Here is a 22,896-nt window from a genome sequence, read left to right on the forward strand (position 1 = left end):
CAAAAGCCAGATGTTGTAAGGGGATGTCCTTGCTTTCTGCTTGAATGAGGCAGTCGTCCAAGTATGGGTATATTTGAATTCCTCTTTGTCTGCAGTATGCAGTTACTGGTGCCAGGCATTTTGTGAAGACCCTGGGCACAGTGGATAAGCCAAAGGGCAGTGCAGAGAATTGGTAATGGGTTGAACCTGCAATGAAATGGAGGTATCTTCTGCAATTTTGTCTGATAGGGACATGCAGGTATGCCTCCTTGAGGTCTAACGTTACTAGCCATGCTTTCTTGCCCAACATGGGAAGAAGCTGCTGTAGTGTTAGCATCTTGAATTTGGGTACTTGTAAGAAGGTGTTTAGAATTGAAAGGTCCAGAATGGGTCTCCAAGCATTGTCCTTTCTGGGGACTAGAAAGAGCCTTGAGTAAAATCCTTGGTTTTGCTCCCGTGTAGGTACCAGTTGAATGGCTCTCATGTCTATGAGAGCTGTAATTTGTTTTTGTGCCTCTGCCCATTGATTTTGTGGCAGATTTGGCATTCCTCTTATCGTTGGCAAGGTGTGGAAATGGAATCTGTATCCTTGTGAAATAATGTCTAGGACCCATTTGTCCTTTGTGATGATGAGCCAGTTGTCTGTAAAAAGTGCTACTTTTCCTCCCAAGGGAGCTGCCAAGAGAGTTTTGCTTGGCAATATGAGATTTAAGTCATTGTGTTTGTCTTCTAGTAGTTTGGGGCCTGTCTTCTCCTCCCTTCTGTGTTGCAGTGGCCCATTGTCGAGGTTTGTAATGAGTTTGTGCTTGTCCTCTGCCTCTTGGGCGTCTGTATTTACCCCACTGTGGTCTGTCAGTAGCTGGAAAGGACCAATTTTTTGTTGGCCAATTTCTGCCGAAGCGAGGGGGCTGAACCTGTAAAAAATCTTTGACCGTCTGCATAGATTTTGCCTTATCCTCCATTTTCTTTAAGACTTCTTCTGCTTTAACCCCAAATAGGACATCCTGCTGTAAGGGAGCATCTAGTAACTTTGCTTTAACATGATCAGGCAGAGTTTGTTCCTTTAACCAAGCATGCCTACGTATAACAGACCCAGTAACAGCTGCTCTACATGAAGCTTCCAGTAACAGCTGCTCTACATGAAGCTTCCAAGGAATCAAATCCACATTATAAAGTATGTTTGCCCACCTGTTCAGCTGCATGCAACAGATCCTGCAATTCCTTCAATTTAGACTGTTGAGGGTGTGTGCTCATCTTTTGTTTTATTTGAGACATTAGAAATTGCTGGTATTTAAGCATGTGAAATTGACAATTTAGTGCTCTCATAGCTAGAGTGGCTGAGGTGTAAACCTTCTTACCCCACCTGTCCAGTGCTCTGGAGTCCCTTTCAGAGGGTACCGGATTTTTTGCCATAGAAGCCTTAGCCCCTTTGGGACCCCGGGAGATAGACTCTGGGTCAGCAACAGGGCTTTTGTAAAGGAATTTGTGGGAGTCAGGCACTCTATAATATCTATCTGGTTTGGCTGGAGCAAGAGGCAGTGAATCTGGATTTAAACTAGATTCTAAGTAAACATCATCCACAATGTCTAAAACTGGGGGAATAGCAAGTGGTCTGTGCTGGGGGAGTAAAAGAAACTCTCTGAGCCTTTTCTTTGAATCGGAGTAGTCCTGACCTTCCCAGTGGAAATGTTCCCTCACGTTATGTAAGGTTTCCCCAAAGGAATAGTCTTCAGGAGGGGAAGCTGAGGGAATGGAATCTTCAGCGTCAGAATCTTCATAAGGGGGAAAGGAGTAATATTGCTCCTCAGAGGAGCCTGAGGAAATGGATACTTGATCAGAGGAGGTATAATCTTCCTCTTGTCTAGGCCTTTTGTCGGGTGGGGGTTGGGAACCCCTGATTAAAGAAATCAAGTCTTCAGCCATTTTAAGCATCTGTTTCTTAGGCATGGGGCCTTGAGCTAGAGACTGAAGTGCAGTCTTTTTTGGTTTAAGAAGAGTCTTAAGCTTAGGATACAGTTTTATGGTGAGTGTTGTCGGTCTGAAGACACCTTCAGAAACCGAAGGTGTTTCTGCAGCACCGGCTTCTCTTTCTGCAATGTCGTTGGTAGGGCCTAAAGGAAATGCCTGCGTCGGCCTAGAACTCTCCGCCAGAGAATCTGAAGCGGTCTGGGGTTCCAATTCTGCGGTAGCCAGGGGCTGCGTAGGTGCCTCACTGAAAACTGGTGAACCGGCGACCAGCCCAACCGAGGCCTCGGAGTCTGGCTTGGATCTAGGCTGCCTGTCCATATCTTTGCATTTTTTGTGCAAGCCGGTATGCGGTTGTTCCGACGGCATAGTGTAATTAAATTTTATACCAAAGTAGTGTCGTGCGAAATCAAAGTGTCGTTTTATAGTTTGCTTATTGAACCTAGTACAAAAGCGACAACCAGTGACGTCATGGTCTGGGCCTAGGCAAGGTATACAATAAGAATGAAAATCCTTATGAGGTATTTGCTTCCCACAAGAAATACAATTGTTAACTTTTTCTGACATCGGTCTGAGGCAAGAAAAGTTTCCCCAATGGGGTACTTAGCTTTATTGAAGACTTCGGATCTGAAATTTGACTTCGAAAATCTCAGGAGTCGGCCGACCGGCACTTGCAAACTGCTTCTGCTTACACCGCAGCAAGAAAGACTGAAGAAAATGGCATCAGATGCATCTTATATACCCCTGGCGCACTGACGTCAGGGAAGAAGCGACAGCAACCGACACCGGACCAAGACTTTGGAATTCAGGCCGACTGCGGGACCGCCTGACGACAGGATAACCCAAGTGTGATGACTGCAGCAGGGTAACACGATGAACATCAGGGCTGCATAAAGTACATTGAAACCAGGTGTAGGGTTGATGATGACATGGTAAGTGGGTGATGACAACTGGGAGGTATCAGGACAAGTTTCTTTCTGTTAGAATTTTAGACTCTGGGATTGTCCATTTAAGATAAAGTCAGTGGATTCTAATGACAGTTCTGTTAACTGTGCATCATACCACTGTATATACTGAGAAAGCAGCCCCTGAACCTACTTCCATATTTTTGCTATTAACCTGAATCTGACAAGTAATGGTAAATGTCACTGTTCATTCATCTATTAATGTTAAAAAAATGATGCCAAATCAGGCTCATTGCCATTGCTAGGTTTATTCTGTTTCCTGTATGAAGTACCATCTCTTTCCTTTTGTTTTGGATTTATATGTTTGCTGTTCTCTACAGACATGATTTTTACATCATTGCTTGGAATAGCTGCAGAAAATTTATTAACAGTCAGCATCATTTTGGTTTGTTTTACAACACAAGCCAAATTTAAACTTTTTTAGACTGTCAGCAAAGAAAAAATATTTTAAGTCATTTAATAAGGTACAGTGACTCTTATTATATGTTTATTTGTTTATAATTAATTTTCCAAGTTGTTAAGTGGGTAAGTGCATTGTTCTAAGGACCCTTTTCAGGTACAAATGGAGCCATCTTTGCAGGAACAAACACAAACATCAATTACCATGGTAAAATAATAAATGAGACATAAGACTCTTGTATAACTGCTTCAGCCATGGCTATATTACAAGTAAGTGTTTCTGTTAGTAATCATGTTTGTGCATTGCTACTGCTTATTCCATAGTTCAGTCTGTCACAGAGCATCCCTGAAGTAACAGCCAAATTCACAATACTTATATTTTTTATTTTGTTTTGTTTTATTTTGTTGGCTTATGCTGTGCAGTAATTTATTAGCATCATAGTATTATTGGAAGTGCAGAGCAGAATCACTCCAGGGATCAATTACGTTAGTGAGCACCTGCTCTTCTTGACCAAGTTCATGAAAATGAAAACCCTTAGTGATAACGCATTCCACAACATCGATAAAAGATTTTTTCATGGATTCTCTTGTTAGATTAAACAATTCTGGAGCTTGTGTATTTGCTCTCCATCATAATGAGTTATACCACAACCACTATCTTGTTACAAGTATCACTAGTAGCTACAAAAGGTTCAAGTCTTTCAATATAAGTGGATATTTTTTTTTCAAGTAGCATTAAATACAGACATTTGTGAGAAGGTGGTTGCCAAGATGAATACATTTACACCATCATGCATGCAAGTTTCCTGGGAAATCTGTCAATTATGTTTGAAGAAACTGACTGAATCTGTATCATCATCTACTGGACAGATAGAATTCTGCAGCATACAGCACCATGAACTTTTGTTATGCTTCACGACAAGGAGCACAATTTTAATATGAAAAGGGCACAGAGGAATCTGTCCACTATATATAACCTATAGATATAAAGATAGATAAATAGACAGACAGACAAATGACCATTGTGTAGACCGAGGCACATTCATAACAGAACCCATAATGAATCTTCAAAATGATCATTTAATTTCTTGATAAAATCCTATCAGTTTGCAAGCTATTTGGTTAATGTTGGATCTTGCTACTACAATACCTATTCATTACCTTTTAAGTAAATTTCTAAATGTGTAAACTATATTGGCAATAATTCATCTTTTTATTTCTTCCAAATATTCTCCATTGTGCCTCTGAATTTCCTGTCTGCCATTGAAAACATCATTTAACTTCCTGAATGTTTTCTGATTTAAGTTATATAGCATTTGTGTATTCTTTTTACTAGACCCATGTGTTGTTCTTGCAAAAGTTTAAGATTTTGCTGATTGTTCTTCTGCTCTGTATTTTAAGTAAGACTGCAGAGTTTACAGTAGGACTAGAATTTATCTGTGCTGATAGGACACTTCTGTTGGTACTATTTCCCATATTCCATGTTTTTTGTCCAGGGGATTGCACTATGAGGGCTCAAACATATAACTCTCAGACGTCATTCTTGAGCTTTCATTTCTCTCCAGCTATATAATAGAAATGAGGTTTATTTCTCTGCCTGTGATGTAGTACTTTACCTTCATTGCTGTTTTATGATACACTGTATTTTTCCCTAATTTATTGACATGCTTTAAATAGATGAGGAATAGTTTAAGCTATGAAGAGTAAACACACATTGCAGATTACGGGCATAATTACATGCCTGTGAATGTACCATCCCATAGACCCTGTAGTCAAACTTCAACTTCACTACCTGTGAGATCATTTAATACGCTGCCTATTTCGCCAGTCTGAAGGCAGCCCACAGCATGTGGGCATTGCATATAAGCCTATTACTTACAGAAGGTTAATGATTTTACATTACATTCTACTGACTTCACTATGTGAATAAGACCTTCAGAGTATGGGACTATAGTCAGTCATATGATATGCATCTCACCCAGGCAGGAACATAAGGACCTGACCCAAACCCCTGCCTCAAACATACAACACCGCATCATCCACCCCACTGCACTCTAGTCTGCATTGCTCCTTTCCTCCAGCCTGCTAGCAACCATCTCAGCCCTTCTATCCGAAGTGTACTTAGGTTTGTACTGTGCATAGCATAACGGAATGGTCACTGACATTATTCGAGTCAGACAATCAATTTACTATGATCAGGGCTCTTGCTGTGAGACAATTTCAAAATGCTTATTCTTCCAGTTTTGGGAGTCCCTTTTTACTGTGAGGGAGAATATCTTGAAATGTTTTTTATAGCAGTTGTCTTACCTATCATTTATCTGACTGCCCATTCTTCTTCTTACCTATTTTCATCTGACTTGATATTAGTGAAGAACTAGTCAACAAGGTCAAGAATTAAACACACAAAATCTACCATGAGTTATATTTGCATTTTCAGTTTATATGAGATGCACAAATCCTTCATACTTCAACATGTGGGAGCTATTTTTCAATGAATGAAATGTGAATGCTTGCAAATAGGCACATTACACTTCTTTCACCTCTGTCTCCCCTTCATTCTTTCCTAATTTTTTATTTTTCCTCTTTTTTTCTGTTATATTGCATATACGTATATGTGTGTGTGTGTGTGTGTGTGTGTGTGTGTGTGTGTGTGTGTGTGTGTGTGTGTGTGTGTACATCATTTTGCTTATTACTGATATCTTCTAAAATTAAATAATATTATACTAAATATCATATGTTTTACTTGCGCTAACACTACCTAATGTACTATCCAAGTTAATCTATGGTTTCACCAGGCTGAGGCTGAAATTGTTAAACTGAGACTGGGGTTCTACCATAGTCAACAAACTTAAACTAAATTAAAATAAAATTAAACACCTTGTGTAGAAAATACTCAGAAGGGCTTTTACAATCCCCTGGATTCTGCAAGCCTTGCACAGCATGCAGGATTAGTGCTGGAGCTCTAGCAGGCAATATGTCTGCGGTGCGATCCAGGTATAGCCCGTAAGGGCGTGCATGAGCGCTCCTGCACTAGTCCTGCAAGGACTCAGTCCCTGTATGCAAATTACCCCATTTGCAGGAGAAATCAATGCAAATTAGGTGAGTTTGTGATCCAGGAAGCTGGAAATCAGCTGTGCAAGACTAGTGCAATTTGCAGAAATGTACTCGGTTAGTAACTGAGTACATTTCTGCAAATTCCAAAACGGAATCGTGACAGCTCCAAATAAAGGGCACATATCATTCAGGAAGCATGCCAATGGCCAAGTATAAGGCCATTGCAATTTAAAACAGTCTAAAAAATGAAAAAATCAACTTTTATTTTTTTTAGCCAATCTCGGCTGCTTAGTAGGACAGCGGTGCTCAAACGGGATCAGGCTAAAAATAAAACAAAACCCCCAAAATAAACATTCTAACCAAAATCACTATTCTGGCATTATAGTCAATGGCAGGCAGAAGACAACATGGCCAGTGAGTAGTGGTTGCTAAAGGGGGAGGCTCAGTGTGACACATGTAACTATGCATTAGAAGGGAATCCTATGCAAATGAGGGGAATGATAGTGAATCCCAGATTTCCCCAGCATGCTAGTCAGTTCCCAACTGTGTAAGAGCAGGAATAGCTTGGTGCAAGCCTAGGAGTTAGCTGACATCATGGGGGGGGGGTGTCAGGCATACTGTAAGCAGATTGGAGCCCTGTGGCTCAGGTTTGCTCCTAGCTTAGCACAGCTAGGCAAGGGGGTGTGTCTTAGTCTGCCTAGCACTCTTTACATTGCCTAAATGGGTGTGCATGCCACACACTGGATTTTAAAGATAAAAAAAAAGGTAAACCAGGAAATAGCAGCTTTGTGCACATTTGAGCACTGTGTTTGCGCGGCGCACCCCTGGGCTTAAACAGGAAGGCAATGGGAAGGGAAAACAGTAGTATGAAGTTAATCAAGGAGAACTAGCATAGTTAGCAGATGAAATGTATCAGAATCAGCCAATTACACAGGCAGCAGACCAGCTCAGCCCAGAAAACTACTATAAACTATGCAAACACCTTTGCCTCTGGTTTTTGCCATACTTTACACCACCGGTGTATACAAGCGGGGAACTTTTAACAAACAAAACTACAAAATGATAGGGGCTGCAGCAGGCATCATACAACATGTGCAAGAGGCTGAGGGTGGTGAGGATGTGAATGTTGCCAACCAACCCACAGTGAAGAGACGGAGAAGAGGGTACAGACCCAGGGTAACCTACCAGGGGATACATGAGCTGGAGATAGTGGAGCACTATAGGGTCAATGGGGACCTCCTGCAGCAAATTGTTGAGCTGTGCCAGCCATGCCTGACACACTGAACTGACAGAGGGGAACCCATCCCAGTGGATACCAAGGTATGTGTAGGCCTAGGAATACTAGCCACAGGTACCTCCCAAAGCTCAACTGGGGATATCATGGGGATCTCACAGGCATCAGCATCCAGAGTATTCCACCAGTTCCTGGATGTCATGTCAGCACATGCCAGTGAGCACGTATATTTCCTCAATACCTGTGAGGTGTTGGCCAGCAATATGCATCTCTTCCACCAAATAGCAGAATAACCTGAGGTAGTGGGTGCTATAGACTGCACGCACATATGCATCAAAGCACCACACAGTGATCAGGGTAGGGCCTACATCAACTGCAAGGACCTCCCCTCCATCAACGGCCAGGTCGTATGTGATGCCCAGGACATTATAGTGAATGTGTGTGCTGGCTGCCCTGGAAGCTATCACAATTCCCACATCTAGCATCTGACACAGCTGTACCAGACATTTGCCAATGGGGACATCCCCTACAGTCACCTAGTGGGGGATGCTGGTTACTCTCTGGATCTGTGGCTGATGACACCCATCAGAAATGCATACACGCCCGAACAATAATGCCATAATGAGGCACACGAACAGACCAGACTTACTCTGTTGCATATCGCCTACTCAGAGGCGATCTCTGCCTGACATACAAAGCTATGTCAAACCCAGAGCTGTTGGACATGCTCCACTTAAAGAAATCCCAATCCCTCCGAGCTACATGCTCTAGGGACCTAAACCTTGTCACCACAATAAACAGAACATGGTGGAGGGATAGATTCCTGTCCCAGAGACTTCCCATACTCTGGAACAAACTACCTATCTATAGCAAACAAAGCTCCTCATTAGCACTCTTCAAGAAAAATCTTGATGATTGGATGGGAGATAGGAAATTCACCCTGGGGTCACTTCTGTGGCTCTGCTTGACAGGGGCACAGGAAAATTATTTTCTTGGGTGGCAAAAACCAGGGTACCATTTGGATAGGCTTATATAGGCCCTAGGGCCAATAGCCTAGTACCTACCTATGAACCTATGAACCTATGTGTTTGGGATGCTCAAGTCACGGTTCCAGTGCCTGGACACATCTGGTGGAGCCTTGCAGTACTCACCAGCTACATGTACTCAAATTGTTATTGTATGTGCCGTGCTACACAATAAGATCCTGCAGAAAGAGCTGCAGCAGGAACAGCACAGGGCAGGGCCACACAGCCCTCCACCAATGCCAAGGCCTGCACAGGCACAGAGTGACTCAGAGGAGGAACAACCTAAGCCTGCCCTAGTAGGCAGATGAAGGCATGTCCAGTATGCCCTGGCCTTGGCAAAGAGACAATACATAGCACATACACTGACACAGTAGGGACCCATGGAATGACACCTCTCTCTGACTCACACATACAGTAAAAGGGATGCCAGACATGACACTACCTGTGCTCAACCATGTATAGGGATTGTACTATGTGCATCCGACATAGGCAGCCCTCCAGCACCATCATCAATACTGGTACACCCCCAAGGTAAGTCAATCAACCTACCAATTGCTGAATGGAGTAGAATGTGTCGTTACCTTTATCTATGGTATGGAGTGGCACCATGACATCTGTAACAAATACTGGAGTCACCATAGTAGCCAGTACTACACAGAGTGACAAAACCCACTGCAGAAAATGTGCTGGTTGACATGTGTGTCCATATGACTCATACATGGCAGTCAGGGAGGTACACATACCCAATAAAAGTCTCAGCCAGCAGGACAGGTGTGGACAAACACAAACAGAGCCTGTGCTATGGCCTCTGAATGATGCCTATGGGTAACCTCCCCCCCAGGCCTACACAGACACACTACAGCAGGTCAGGCAGTGGGATGTTAGTTCTGAAGGGTAGGAAGTCAGACACTAATATGTACGGCAACCAAAGCTAAGACCTGTAGTACACTGATATGCCTCTAGTCAGCATGATAGGTTAGAATACAGAATGAAATGGAGTACCTGACATACTAGTACAGTCATAGCAAATGTGTACAAGTGCCAGGTGTGCCCCCCCCATCCTATGTAGACATGTATTAACAGTAAGGTGTGCCCCCCCCAATCATGTGTAGAAATGTAGAAACAGTCAGGTGTGTCCCCACCCAATCCTGTGTAGAAATGTAGTAACAGTCAGGTGTGCCCTCCCAATCCTGTGTAGAAATGTAAAAACAGTCAGGTGTGTTCCCTCACAATCCTATATAGAAATGTACTAACAGTCAGATGTGCCCCCCCACACCTATGTAGACATGTGGAAACAGACAGGTCTGCCCCTTCCACCAATCCAGTGTAGAAATGTAGTGACAGTCAAGTGTGCCCCCCCAATCCTGTGTAGAAATGTAGTAACAGTCAGGTGTGCCCCCTCCAATCCCATGTAGAAATGTAAGAACAGTCAGGTGTGTCCCCCCACAACCCTATGTCGAAAAGTAGTAACAGTGAGGTGTGCCCCCCACTCCCATGTATACACGTAGAAACAGTCAGGTCTGCCCCTACCCCTAATCCAGCGTAGAAATGTAGTAACAGTCAGGTATCCCCCCAATCCTGTGTAGAAATGTAGAAAAAGTCAGGTGTGTCCCCCTCAACCCTATGTAGAAATGAAGTAACAGTCAGGTGTGCCCCACCACTCCCATATAGACATGTAGAAACAGTCAGGTGTGTCCCTACCCCCAGTCCAGCGTAGAAATGTAGTAACAGCCAGATGTGCCCCTCCAATCCTGTGTAGAAATGTAGAAACAGTCAGGTGTGTCCCCCCACAATCCTATGTAGAAATGTAGTAACAGTCAGGTGTGCCCCTACTCCTATGTAGACATGTGGAAACAGACAGGTCTGCCCCTTCCCCCAATCCAGTGTAGAAATGTAGTGACAGTCAAGTGTGCCCCCCCAATCCTGTGTAGAAATGTAGTAACATGAATGAGTAGGTATAATACGAGTGGAGCACAGATGCCCAGAGGTGGCCAAGGTAGTAGGATAGGTTGTAACATTTGCACAATATGCAGGTCTGTGTGTGTTAGGATGGTATGTATTTCATAATGTGTGAGAGTGGTCAGTATGTATGCATATTGAGGTAAGACCTGGTGGCCATTGCCCACTACTGCTGATGACAGGGACAAGCCCTCACAATTGCAGTGCCAAAGACAATCCCCACCAGTATAACACATGCTAGCAGTAAGCCATTGTAAATGTATGGTGGTAATATGTGTCATCATCTGAAAGACTGACATGGCATGGCTATTGGACTAAATAAACAAGCAGTACACAGGGGAAAGTATCCCAGACATATAGTATATATTGTGTCACTTTGAAATGGAGACACCCTTGGAATTCTACATTCAAGTATGCATCACAGTAACTAGACCTGTAGTAGGGGATACCGGGGATGTCTGCCAGAACACTTGCAGATCACAAATGAAGTAGGACTGATGTATTGGGAAACAGCTGATGTACCTGCACATGCCAGCATAACTGGAATACCCCATGCATATCTGTGTGTCAGATGCTAGTAGTGTCCATTGCACACATGCACCCAGCTCAGGCAAACACCACCCACAGTCACCTCTCTGGTCATATCCCTGCTGTGGGGAGTGAGTACAGTAAGACCCCACCTGTATATGTCAATAGCGGAAGACTGCAGCATGCAGTCCAATTGTCCCATGCAGGTGTGTCCCTAGCTGTAGGTAGCACCCTGCCAGCATCCACACCACCTGATCAAGACTGATAGAAGGTATTGGCATGAACACCTATCACACCTACCCTGTCAACCCAGAGGAATATAGGTGGTCTGGGACTGTAGGACTGACAGAATGCAATGGCCTGCCACATCTGGCCTGCAGCAACACCTAATGCCCCACAGGCTTCTGCAAAGGCCTGTGTCTCACATTTACTGCCAATGCATGTTATGTCATGGACACCCAAATAACAACATAACACACTCCACATAAGCTGTATGCAAGGCCATGTGGACAAACCACAGTAACATGTCCACCATGTTCCAATGCATAAACTGTGGACCAACATTAACACACACTTGTGATGGGGTGATACCCTTAGGGAAAGTATCAGAGAATGTATGAATAATGTATGGAAGAGGTTAGAAAAACTGAGGGGGGGGGCATGGTCAGCATGGAATTTTCAGCTTCTGACACTAAGCTGTGTGCACACACTATCCCTGGCTGCAAACACATAAATGGGTGGCAACACACCTGACTGTACACCACAATAGGGTAAATGTCCTGACCCATGGCCCCTGCCTCTGGCTAACCTGTGTGAATCTGTACAGCTGTGAAGCATTACCACAGCAAGATAAGCCCATACTGTCATGTTGATGGGCGTACAAGTATGGGATCCTCTGCCAGCACTGTACCAAGGTGCTGAACTGGACACACAGACCCAGCACCAAGTGTCTGCAGCTCAACCTCCAGAATGGCATAATTTACCTTGAATATGTAGATGCCCACAATACCAAGCACAGCTGCAGTCACCATTGTCCCCCAAGACATCACTGTGAGCAAGAATGTCCACCTGACAGTACATGAGGACAGAAAACATCACAGTGTATAACAGTACACATGTCTGAATATCTCTGCTAACAGCAGTACCATGCATCTGAAGCAGCACAGATACACCCACCTACAGTACACACTATCCCCTGCACTGTTTGTCCCCATATTGTCAAATGATCAATGGATACCCTGCAGAAACAGTATGCTACCTGTAGGTGTACAACACAAAGGTCTGCACTGCAGTACAAACTACCTGGAATTGATACACACATTCAATACAGAAGGAGAAATGAAGGCAATGTCAGTCAACAACATACTGAAAGGTCATACTGGGCATGCTCACACAGTTAAACAAATGAAGGCTATGTCTGCAAACAACAGTGGACCAGACATATCTGGCAGTTGCAGATGTTAGTGCAGACACTCCTCAGTATGCACCAATCATGCTTTGCACACACAGTGGATAGGAATACAGGCATATATCCAGGGGAAAACACACTATAATAAGCCAAAAGAAGACATACATAGATGTGTGGAAGAGAGTGACTGTCACAAGGGGCCATTCATTATGAGGCCTGTCTCATCCAGCACACAGCCAATTGGCTACAACCACATGAGGTTCAGGTGTCACTCACTGTAGACCTTAGCCACTGGTATCTGCCAGCATTACGGACTAGTGGTGCAAGTGCTAGCTGTGCAACATGACTTTACAAGGAAGTAGTCATCTAGCAGCTGTATACACATACCTGTGGAATATAACCCTGCATGTGCCTGCATGTGGTGTGTCAACCTCTAGATGAATGGATTATGGCCCATGCACACACACTGCCCTCCCCATAGCTCTACTATGACAAGCCTGCTGAGGTCATCCACTTTGAAATACGCCCTTGTAAAAGTTGTAACCCAGTAATCTCGGTGACATGTCCTATAACTGTGTACTGCTGTAGTGTGATAAACTAGTTAGGTAGGAGTTCTAATCCCAGACATGACAACTGTGTGTGAGTGTGTGTGTGTGTGTGTGTGTGTGTGTGTGTGTGTCTATGTCTGTGTAGAGAGCAATGCTTTTTAGGCTAGTCACACTCACTACAAATCAAATGCCCTACTTTGGCAAGGCTGCTGATGCCAAACTCTGTGAAATACACCTTTCGGAAAATTGTAACCTAGTAATCTCTGTGGCACGTCCTATAAGTGCATACTGCTGTAGTGTGATAAAATAGTTAGGTAGGAATTCTAATCCCAGACATAGCAAATGTGTGTGTGTGTGTGTGTGTGTGTGTGTGTGTGTGTGTGTGTGTGTGTGTGTGTGTGTGTGTGTGCGTGTGTGCATCTGTCTGTCTGTGTAGAAAGCAATGCTTTTGAGGCTAGTCACACTCACTACAATTCAAATGCCCTACTTTGGCAAAGCTGATGATGACATACACTGTGAAATACACCTTTCAGAAAGTTGTAGCCCAGTAATCTCTGTGGCATGTTCTATAAATGTGTACTGCTGTAGGGTGATAAACTAATTAGGTAGGAGTTCTAATCCCAAACATGGCAACTGTGTGTGTCTCTGTCTGTGTAGAGAGCAATTCTTTTTAGGCTAGTCACAATCACTACAATTCAAATACCCTACTTTGGCAAGGCTGGTGATGTCATACACTGTGAAATACACCTTTCAGAAAATTGTAGCCCAGTAATCTCCATGTCGCGTCCTATAGCGTACTGCTGTAGTGTAATAAACTAGTTAGGTAGGAGTTCTAAACCCAAACATGGCAAGTGTGTGTGTGTGTGTGTGTGTGTGTGTGTGTGTGTGTGTGTGTGTGTGTGTGTGTGTGTGTGTGCCTCTGTCTGTGTAGGGAACAATGCATTTTATGCTAGTTACACAAACTACAATTCAAATGCCCTACATTGGCAATCCGGCTGATGTCATTCACTGCGAAATACACCTTCGGGGAAGGTGCACTCCAGTAATCCCCTTGGTGAGTCCTATAACAGCTTCATGCTGTAGTGTGGATGTAGAGCTCTGGTAGGGGTTATAGTCCCACACATGACAGTTGTGGATGCTCTGTGTGTGTTTCTATGCCTGTGTAGGAAGCAATGCATTTTTGGCTAGTCACTCTCACTACAATTCAAATGTCCTATGTTGGTAATCCTGCTGATGTCATTCATTGTGAAATACACCTTTGGGGAAGGAGAACTCCAGTATTCCCTGTGATGCATCCTATAACAGCGTCATGCTGGAGTGGGATATAGAACTCTGGTAGGGGTTCTATTCCCACACATGGTAGTTGCAGATGTTTTCTGTGTGTTTCTACGTCTGTGTAGGGAGCAATGCATTTTAGGCTAGCCACACTCAATACAATTCAAAGGCCCTACTTTGGCAATCCTGCTGATGTCATTCATTGTGAAATACACCTTTGGGGAAAGAGTACTCCAGTAATCCCCGTGGTGCATCCTATAACAGCGTCATGCTGCAGTGTGATGTAGAACTTTGGTAGGGATTCTATTCCCACACATGACAGCTGTGGATGCTTTTGTGTGTGTTTCTATGTCAGTGTATGGAGTAATGCAGTTTAGGCTAGCCACACTCACTACAATCCATTGTCCTACTTTGGCAATCCTGCTGATGTCAGTCATTGTGAAATACACCTTTAGTGAAATAGTACTCCAGTAATCCCTGTGGTGTGTCCTATAACAGCTTCATGTTGTAGTGTGATATAGAACTCTGGTAGGGGTTCTGTTCCCACACAAGGCAGTTGTGGATGTTTTGTGTGTGTTTCTATGTCTGTGGGGGGAACAATGCATTTTAGGCTAGCCACACTCACTACAATTCAAATGCCCTACTTTGGCAATCCTGCTGATGGCATTCATTGTGAAATACACCTTTGGGGATGGAGCACTCCAATAATCCATGTGGTGCATCCTATAACAGAGTCATTCTGTAGTGTGATGTAGAACTCTGGTAGGGATTCTATTCCCACACATGGCAGCTGTGGATGCTTCTGTGTGTGTTTCTGTGTCTGTGTAGGGAGCAATGCATTTTAGGCTAGCCACACTCACTACAATTCAATGCCCTACTTTGGCAATCCTGCTGATGCCATTCATTGTAAAATACACCATTGGGGAAGGAGCACTCCAGTAACCTCCATGGTGCATCCTATAACAGCATCATGCTGTAGTGTGATATAGAGCTCTGGCTGGGGTTCTATTCCCACTCATGGCAGTTGTGGATGTTTTGTGCATGTTTCTATGTCTGTGTAGGGAGCAATGCATTTTAGGCTAGCCACACTCACTACAATTCAAATGCCCTAGTTTGGCAATCCTGCTGATGTCATTCATTGTGAAATGCACCTTTGGTGAAGAAGTCCGCCATTAATCCCTGTGGTGTGTTCTATGACAGCTTCATGCTGTAGTGTGATATAGAATTCTGGTAGGGGTTCTATTCCCATACATGGCAGTTGTAGATGTTTTGTGTGTGTTTCTATGTCTGTGTAGGGAACAATGCATTTTAGGCTAGTCACACTCACTACAATTCAAATGTCCTGCTTTGGCAATCCTGCTGATGTCAGTCACTGTGAAATACACATATGGGGTAGGAGTAGTCCATTAATCTCCATGGTGCATCCTATAACTGCATAGTGCTGTAGTGTAATAAACTAGTTAGGTAGCAGTTCTAATCCAAGACATAACAAGTGTGTGTGTCTGTGTTTGTAATTCGTATCCAGTGTGGAGGTGAGTGTGTAACAACTGGTGTCAATGTCGAGTGGATTTTGCAAATTTCTTATATGATGGCCCTAGTATATATCACAATGTCCACAGGGATAACAGATGTGAAATTGTTGAGAGGCTGGTGTGCAAATTGACACCCCTACATGTGCCATCAAGGCCAGGCAAACAGAGTTAGCAACCCTAGTATTACTCAGAGAACACTTTCAACCCATGTCTCATACACACACACACACACACACACACACACACACACACACACACACACACGCACTTGCCTAAGGAACAGCCACTATGTTGGTAGTACCCTGCATATTGCCCACTGATAGTAACCATGGTGTGATTGCAGTGGGCTACAGAGTGCATGGCACCCTGTATATCTGTCCAATAGGCATGTACATGCCGACAGTGCACCTTCCCCATGTTCTCCACTGGACACCTGCAACACCTGTGGTGCCATCAAATGTGATCCACAAAGGACATACCATGCCTGAAAAACATACCCTGTATGGACAGATGCCATTGACACCAGGGAATGCCGGTATCATACTATTAATGTAGGTGCAGGGTAAACCTGCTGTCCATTAACAGTTCCCACCACATGAGGCCAGGACTGGCACATCTGATGATAACAATCTGTGTACACAACATGGGCCAGACACCCCAGGTACAGTTCCACATGTCGCTGTACACGCATGTGGGAGGTGTGCACATCCCAGATACCATCCATGTAATGGACTAAGGAACACATACATGGCAAGCAATGCACAGCATTAGCCACATGCAATAGTCACCCAGGTGACTGGATGGTGAATACAATACCCAACTGTGTGGGCAAATCCAGAAACTACACCCCTGAGCTACAATGCAGACCATTGTCATGTGGCCTGAAGCCAAGGTATACCCATCACCTAGCCTTGTATAGCTGTCTGGCACAGTCGACCACTACACACCCATGAAGCAATGCACTCATGCATGTCAGTACTGGCACCGTGTGTGTGTGTGTGTGTGTGTGTGTGTGTGTGTGTGTGTGTGTGTTGTACAATTCTTATGATCACAGTCACACTCACTACAACCCCCATTGGCATACTGAAGCATGCTGTCCGATGTCAGACACCACCACATACCCTTTGCCCATATAACTTCAGTATGACTCCTGTGGTGCATGTGATACCTGCACAGTAATGTGTTGTGGCAATCTCACTAGTGATGAGTTGTATTCCTGGCCCTGCCAAGTGTGTCAATGTGTGTGCTTCCCTGTGAGAGTGTGGCTGTGTTGATACTGGCACCTGTTCATGTGAACAAGCATGTGTACTACACCTACCGTATAGCTACCATATCCCTGTTGTAGATATCACTCACCATCAAATATACAATTTGAGGACACCTCAACATGCCACCTATGTGGTGCATCCAATAACTGCATAGAAATGTGATAGCACTATATAGTCGTCAGGGGTTCGATACCCTTTGCTGGTAGGTGTGTGGCACAAACATGCTTAAGTTTTACTCTCCCACCCTCTATGACTTTTCTTTGCCTATGTCTGCCTTTCTCACTCCCTCTCTGGTGGATGTTGAGACATACATCTGTTTTGCTTAGGCAGCAGCATGTGTATTTTAAGTGATTCTCATGATCAGATGATGGCCTCTGCATGAATTGCAGCCCTCCTCTAGCTGATTGCATGTGGAGCAGCTGTGGTAACTTTCCCATTGCCAATTGCATGGAAACACACTCCAATATCTAGGAACATCATGTTGGTGTTGGGCTTTTTCATTCACTGTGAGCAGGAACTCGTTCTGTTGTTTGGCAAGCAGCATCTCAGATGGATTGAGGATTTACCTCTAACAACATACACTGTTGAACCAGGGCAACACAAAGGAGGGGGATGTGCCTGACCTGACTACAGACTGTAAGTGCTGCTATACTGCATTTGGAGTAGTGTTGGTTTAACATGGTGTGTGTGGATATGGCTGTCCTACATGTTTTAATGCCTGCCATGTCAGTGCTATGTTTATGAGGAAACACCATCTATATGGTCATCTGCAGACTGGGCAGTGTGTGGTGCCTTTTGTTTCATGTGTTACCTACAGAGCACTTATCTGTGAACTGCAGAAGGTAGTTTGAGGATTGCAGTCTGTAGATGGTGACAGCCTTGAGAGTTACTGACTTCATATAAATCATAGGACATACGTTGCAACAAACCCTGTTACAACAGTAAATGTATGAGGTTACCAGAGCAGCATGTTAATATTGGCCCTGTGTATGTGACTCCAGCCACAACTCTATCAACCTTTGTACATATGTCATGCAGTAAGAGGTGCATATGTGCTGTCACCATAATTAGTGACATCATATCTGATAACAAGCCAGTGAGATATCAGACTGCTACACATGTTATGTATAGTAGGGGTTATATTTGATGGCATAATGTGGACATTCTGTGGTTGTGTGTACAGTACTGAGGTCTGTGTACTTAAGGTAAATGTTGACAGTGTGTGTATTGTTAATATGTACTTTGACCTATGTACACACTGTGGTAGATGTCATTGTTCTTGGTCCCGTTCTATCTGATGTTACATGCTGCTCCACTGTATTTTACCCTATCAGCTTACATGTTTGCAGGGCCATACACACAAATGTCCCATACCACAGACAGGCATCGGTCCACAAGGTGTAGTTTCCCAGTATATGTAGGGTTAGTGTGTGAGTGGCACATATGAGGATGGTGTTGAACAGATAGTCCATATACTGTAATATAACGCTAGCTTACCATACGTGGCTGTGTTCACATTGGTTGTGGTTATGCACTTTCACACTGATGTATCATATTCTGTGCTGTGACATGCCTGTATAGCCAGCTATATATGCAGATACATGTGCATTCCCCCATAGGAAATGTAGGCCAGTGTTGAGCCAGTCTGCCTGTAGCCTGCACAGTGCTTTGTTACATGCCTAGCAGCTTAGTGTACTTATCCAGTGAGATGTCATGTTCAGATACTTGCCAGATGTACTGCTGCTGGGCCTCCCTTAACAGTCATGTATGTCATACAGAGCAGTGGGATGCTGTACAGATGTATGTCAATATCTAGTGGGTAGTATGTGGCCATGGCAACTCATTACCAGCGTTTTTTATCTATCAGGACAAACAGGGGTGTGTGAATGCATAACCTATGGGTGCAAATGTATACCAGTCGTTACGTGTTATACCCATCTACATGGCTGTTAACATCCACATTGTCAGGCTTGGTCCACATGTCTTGCACCAAAGTGTTCTGTGTATACCTCTGGACTGTCCAGAGTGTGTCAGAATGTCCACAAATATTGGCCAACATCTCTGCTGTAATCCACAGGAGCATTTTGTGCTAGCACCGGTAATGTAGTACGATGTCCTTAGGATGTCTGTCAATAGCCAATGGCGCACATGTTAAAAGCAGATGTGACCTTCCACACACACCATGTCTGGGAAGGCAATCCCTATTACAGTAGTAATAGTCTACAAATACAGCTGCTACACATACCTGACATCCTCTTGCACTACGAAGTTGGGACTATAGGGACTGAGGTAGGACTACTCTCCGTGTTCAGGACATATGGTGAAAATATATGTATATATATAATTATCCAGATATCTATATAGATATCTACACATATACATATCAACATATATAGATGGATATGTATATGTACATATATATATATATATATATATATATATATATATATATATATATATATATATATATATATATATACACACACCCATATATATACATATATATATAGACCAATATATGTCTACACATATATAGGTAGAGAAACATATGCACATATACATATGGATATCTACATATATATTGACAGTAGTAGGTATATCAGAAGAGATATGTATGCACATGTAGTTATAGATATCTACATATATGCCAACATAACTAGGCATATCGGTACACATAGGATGTGCATACATATATAGCTATATTGACATGTATCTCTATATACATATACATATATCTATATATACATGAAGAGATGTACACATGGCCATATATATGTAGCACTATACAATTGTGTATACATACATATGTATGAGTATACATGTGTATGTACATGTAGACATATATAGACCTATAATATGTATACAACCATATTCCTGTCATGAGTAAACCTCACGGTTGGATACAGAGTGGTTAAGGCAGTTTTGAGCTGCTTTAAGCAGGTATGCATGGGTTTACACGAAGCTAAGCAGTGCTAAGCTATGGGTAAACATACAGGCACTTACACAGTGTAGGCATGACTTACCAGTGCGCAAATCAGCTTAGCTGTTATATTGCAGCAAAGTTGATACTTGCTAAGCATGGCTTATCCCTGGTAACCAGGACACACCACCCAGTCTGATAATCTGTAATAAGTGTATGTAATGCCATGTACAATACATGCACCTATGTGCTGCCATTACAGTAGCAAGGGGTGTGAGTGGCATGTGTGGGATACAGACATATATGAGGCCTGTACAGCACTGTTATCCATGTGAATCTGTTACATACAGGCCTAGTAGCCCAAGGTACATGCTGTCACACTGGCATGTAGTGTATCATGGCAGTACTACTGTTGACAGTGCTAACCCAGGCAAGAGCAGAGTGCTAAATGTAGTGCTGAAAACAAGCACACCTGCGGGCATAGATGGACACCGAGGACTCACTGTTGTATCCCTGGTGTGTGAACTGTGGCACAGTATATACCCCTTACTGGGTAATGATCCATCATGTGGAATGTAACTGTAGACTACCGTCTGTACAGCATATGTTAGTGAGGGCATCTGACATGTAGGTATGGCATACATATTGTTGTCAGATGTCTATCTGTCAACACACTCATGCTACTGCAGAGATACCTGCCAAGCTGATGACTGTCAGTCCCCGTACAGATGTGCAGATGGCAGGTATCCAGCTGGGATATGTACAGGCAACATAAGCTTGATTGACAATGACATGTCTGCCCAGCTGTGTAAGAAGTGACACATATAGGAGATGTCACCCTGTCAACTTGATCACCTCAGTGGCCATGTACAGGAGGCACCTGGGGGATTGGCTGATGCATGTCATTCTCACCCTGAGGGTCATGACAGTAGTGTCTGTTGATAGAGGTCGTGCTGCCACTTGGCAGGTGGCAGGACACCACTGTACACACAACCCTTACACAACCCATCTCCCCTTGGACAATAGCTAGGTACACAGCTATGACCACCTGCAGCAATGCACCCCTGTACTGACACATGTATACATGTGCATGATTGAGTATAGCAGTGTCTGTGTGTTAGCACACCTGTACTTGGGAATTCCATGAGGGCCCTCACAACCAACGCAATACCCATTGCCATAGTCAGTTGTGGCTGCTGCTGTATGGGACTTTACATGTACCCTGTTAAGCTCCCCCCCCATGAGCCTTGCAGTAGCAGCACCACAGTGTTTTACAAATGGGTTGATAGGCATGGGATACCCATTGTGTTCTGGCATGTGTGTGTAGTTGTGCATGTCCATATATCTGAAGGGTACAGCATTCCGAGGCCACATACTCCTTTTACAATACCCATTGCCACACAGTAGTACAGATAATGTTGTTGCTGCCCATAGGTGAGACATGACAATGCAACACCCTACTACACGTGTGGCATGTGCATAAGATGCATATCCCTGTACTACCACTGTTGGGGTATACTATGTGTTGAATCGCAGTCACGGCCAATGTGTGATGGTGTCCCATGTACCACATTATGGTTACCACTGTCACCATTAACCATACATCTAACTGTTACCACAATCCAAGCCAGTTATGCAAATGATGTGTGCAGCCTACCTGTAATACATTGGACACACGGTCAAGTTAGTTAACAGTGATAGGCCCTGGTATCTCGGATGTGTGTCTGGCTGTTATGTGTCTGTTAATGTGTATATGACGGTATGTCACACTACGCATTGTCCAAATACACCCATTACATCTCCCATTAGCATACTGTACATGTCTGGGGATGTTCTGCATGTAACATGTAACTTGGGACACACCCCACCATAAATGCTGTGTGGTGTGTGCAATGTAAGCCACACACTTTGGTATCACTACATACCTAGGTAGGGGTCTAGTCCCAGTGTTGCCAAGTAACAGTGTGCATCTATGTGGATGGATCTACATCAGGTTGCAGGGTATACATGCCTCAGAGGGTCACCTGTCCATGTGGCACAGGCAATAACTGGTGTAGTAACCTATGAAATGTGTTCAACTGTACCCCAGATATGTCACAGCCATGGTGTCACCACAGTGACATACCCCGTTGTGGAATATGACTGCAGACCATCCTCGTGCTGGCACATGTACACCTACAAAACAAATGGATAACATTATAGGCACTGCAATCAACCAGTGTTACTAACAGCTATAATGCATCATTGCTGGATGGCTACACTACCTGCTATGTATGAATTACACTTTACTCCTTACAACAGGTTACACTGCAGTACTGTGGTACACAGTAGTATAGTCACTGTGTGCATCAGAACCATATCCGCCTGTACCTGCATTGATGGTATGGATGGCAGGGCTGTGGCACAGGTATCATCATATGCACAGGGTGTGATGTTGGTTTGCCAGAGGCCGAGGGTGGGCCATACATTTGACACCATGTGTGTGGGTGGGGGTGTACTGTCATGAGATGGGCGAGGTGATGTGGTGTGTGTAGGTGTGGGGTTGCCCTAGATGTGTTTTCATAGTGTGTGTGTATGCATGCACACAGTTCTGCCATGTGGCTGCCCTACACAGATGTTTATTGACAGCTGCAGACCATACCTGGCAGGGTGTGCAGTTCACTGCCTCCAGCCATGGACATGTGGACTGTGCCTGCCAGGGGTTCCATGGGTACATCCAGGTACAGACCTCGATGTGCTACTCTCACTTGCTGATGACAAATGTCTGCTGGTACCATGTCACTCCTGAGACTGGCCAGGACCAAGTGCCCATGGTCTACTGTGGTGTGGTGTGGACA

Source organism: Protopterus annectens, chromosome 6.part0 (assembly GCF_019279795.1).
Source record: "Protopterus annectens isolate FY-2018-M chromosome 6.part0, PAN1.0, whole genome shotgun sequence".
Lineage (NCBI taxonomy): Eukaryota > Metazoa > Chordata > Ceratodontiformes > Protopteridae > Protopterus > Protopterus annectens.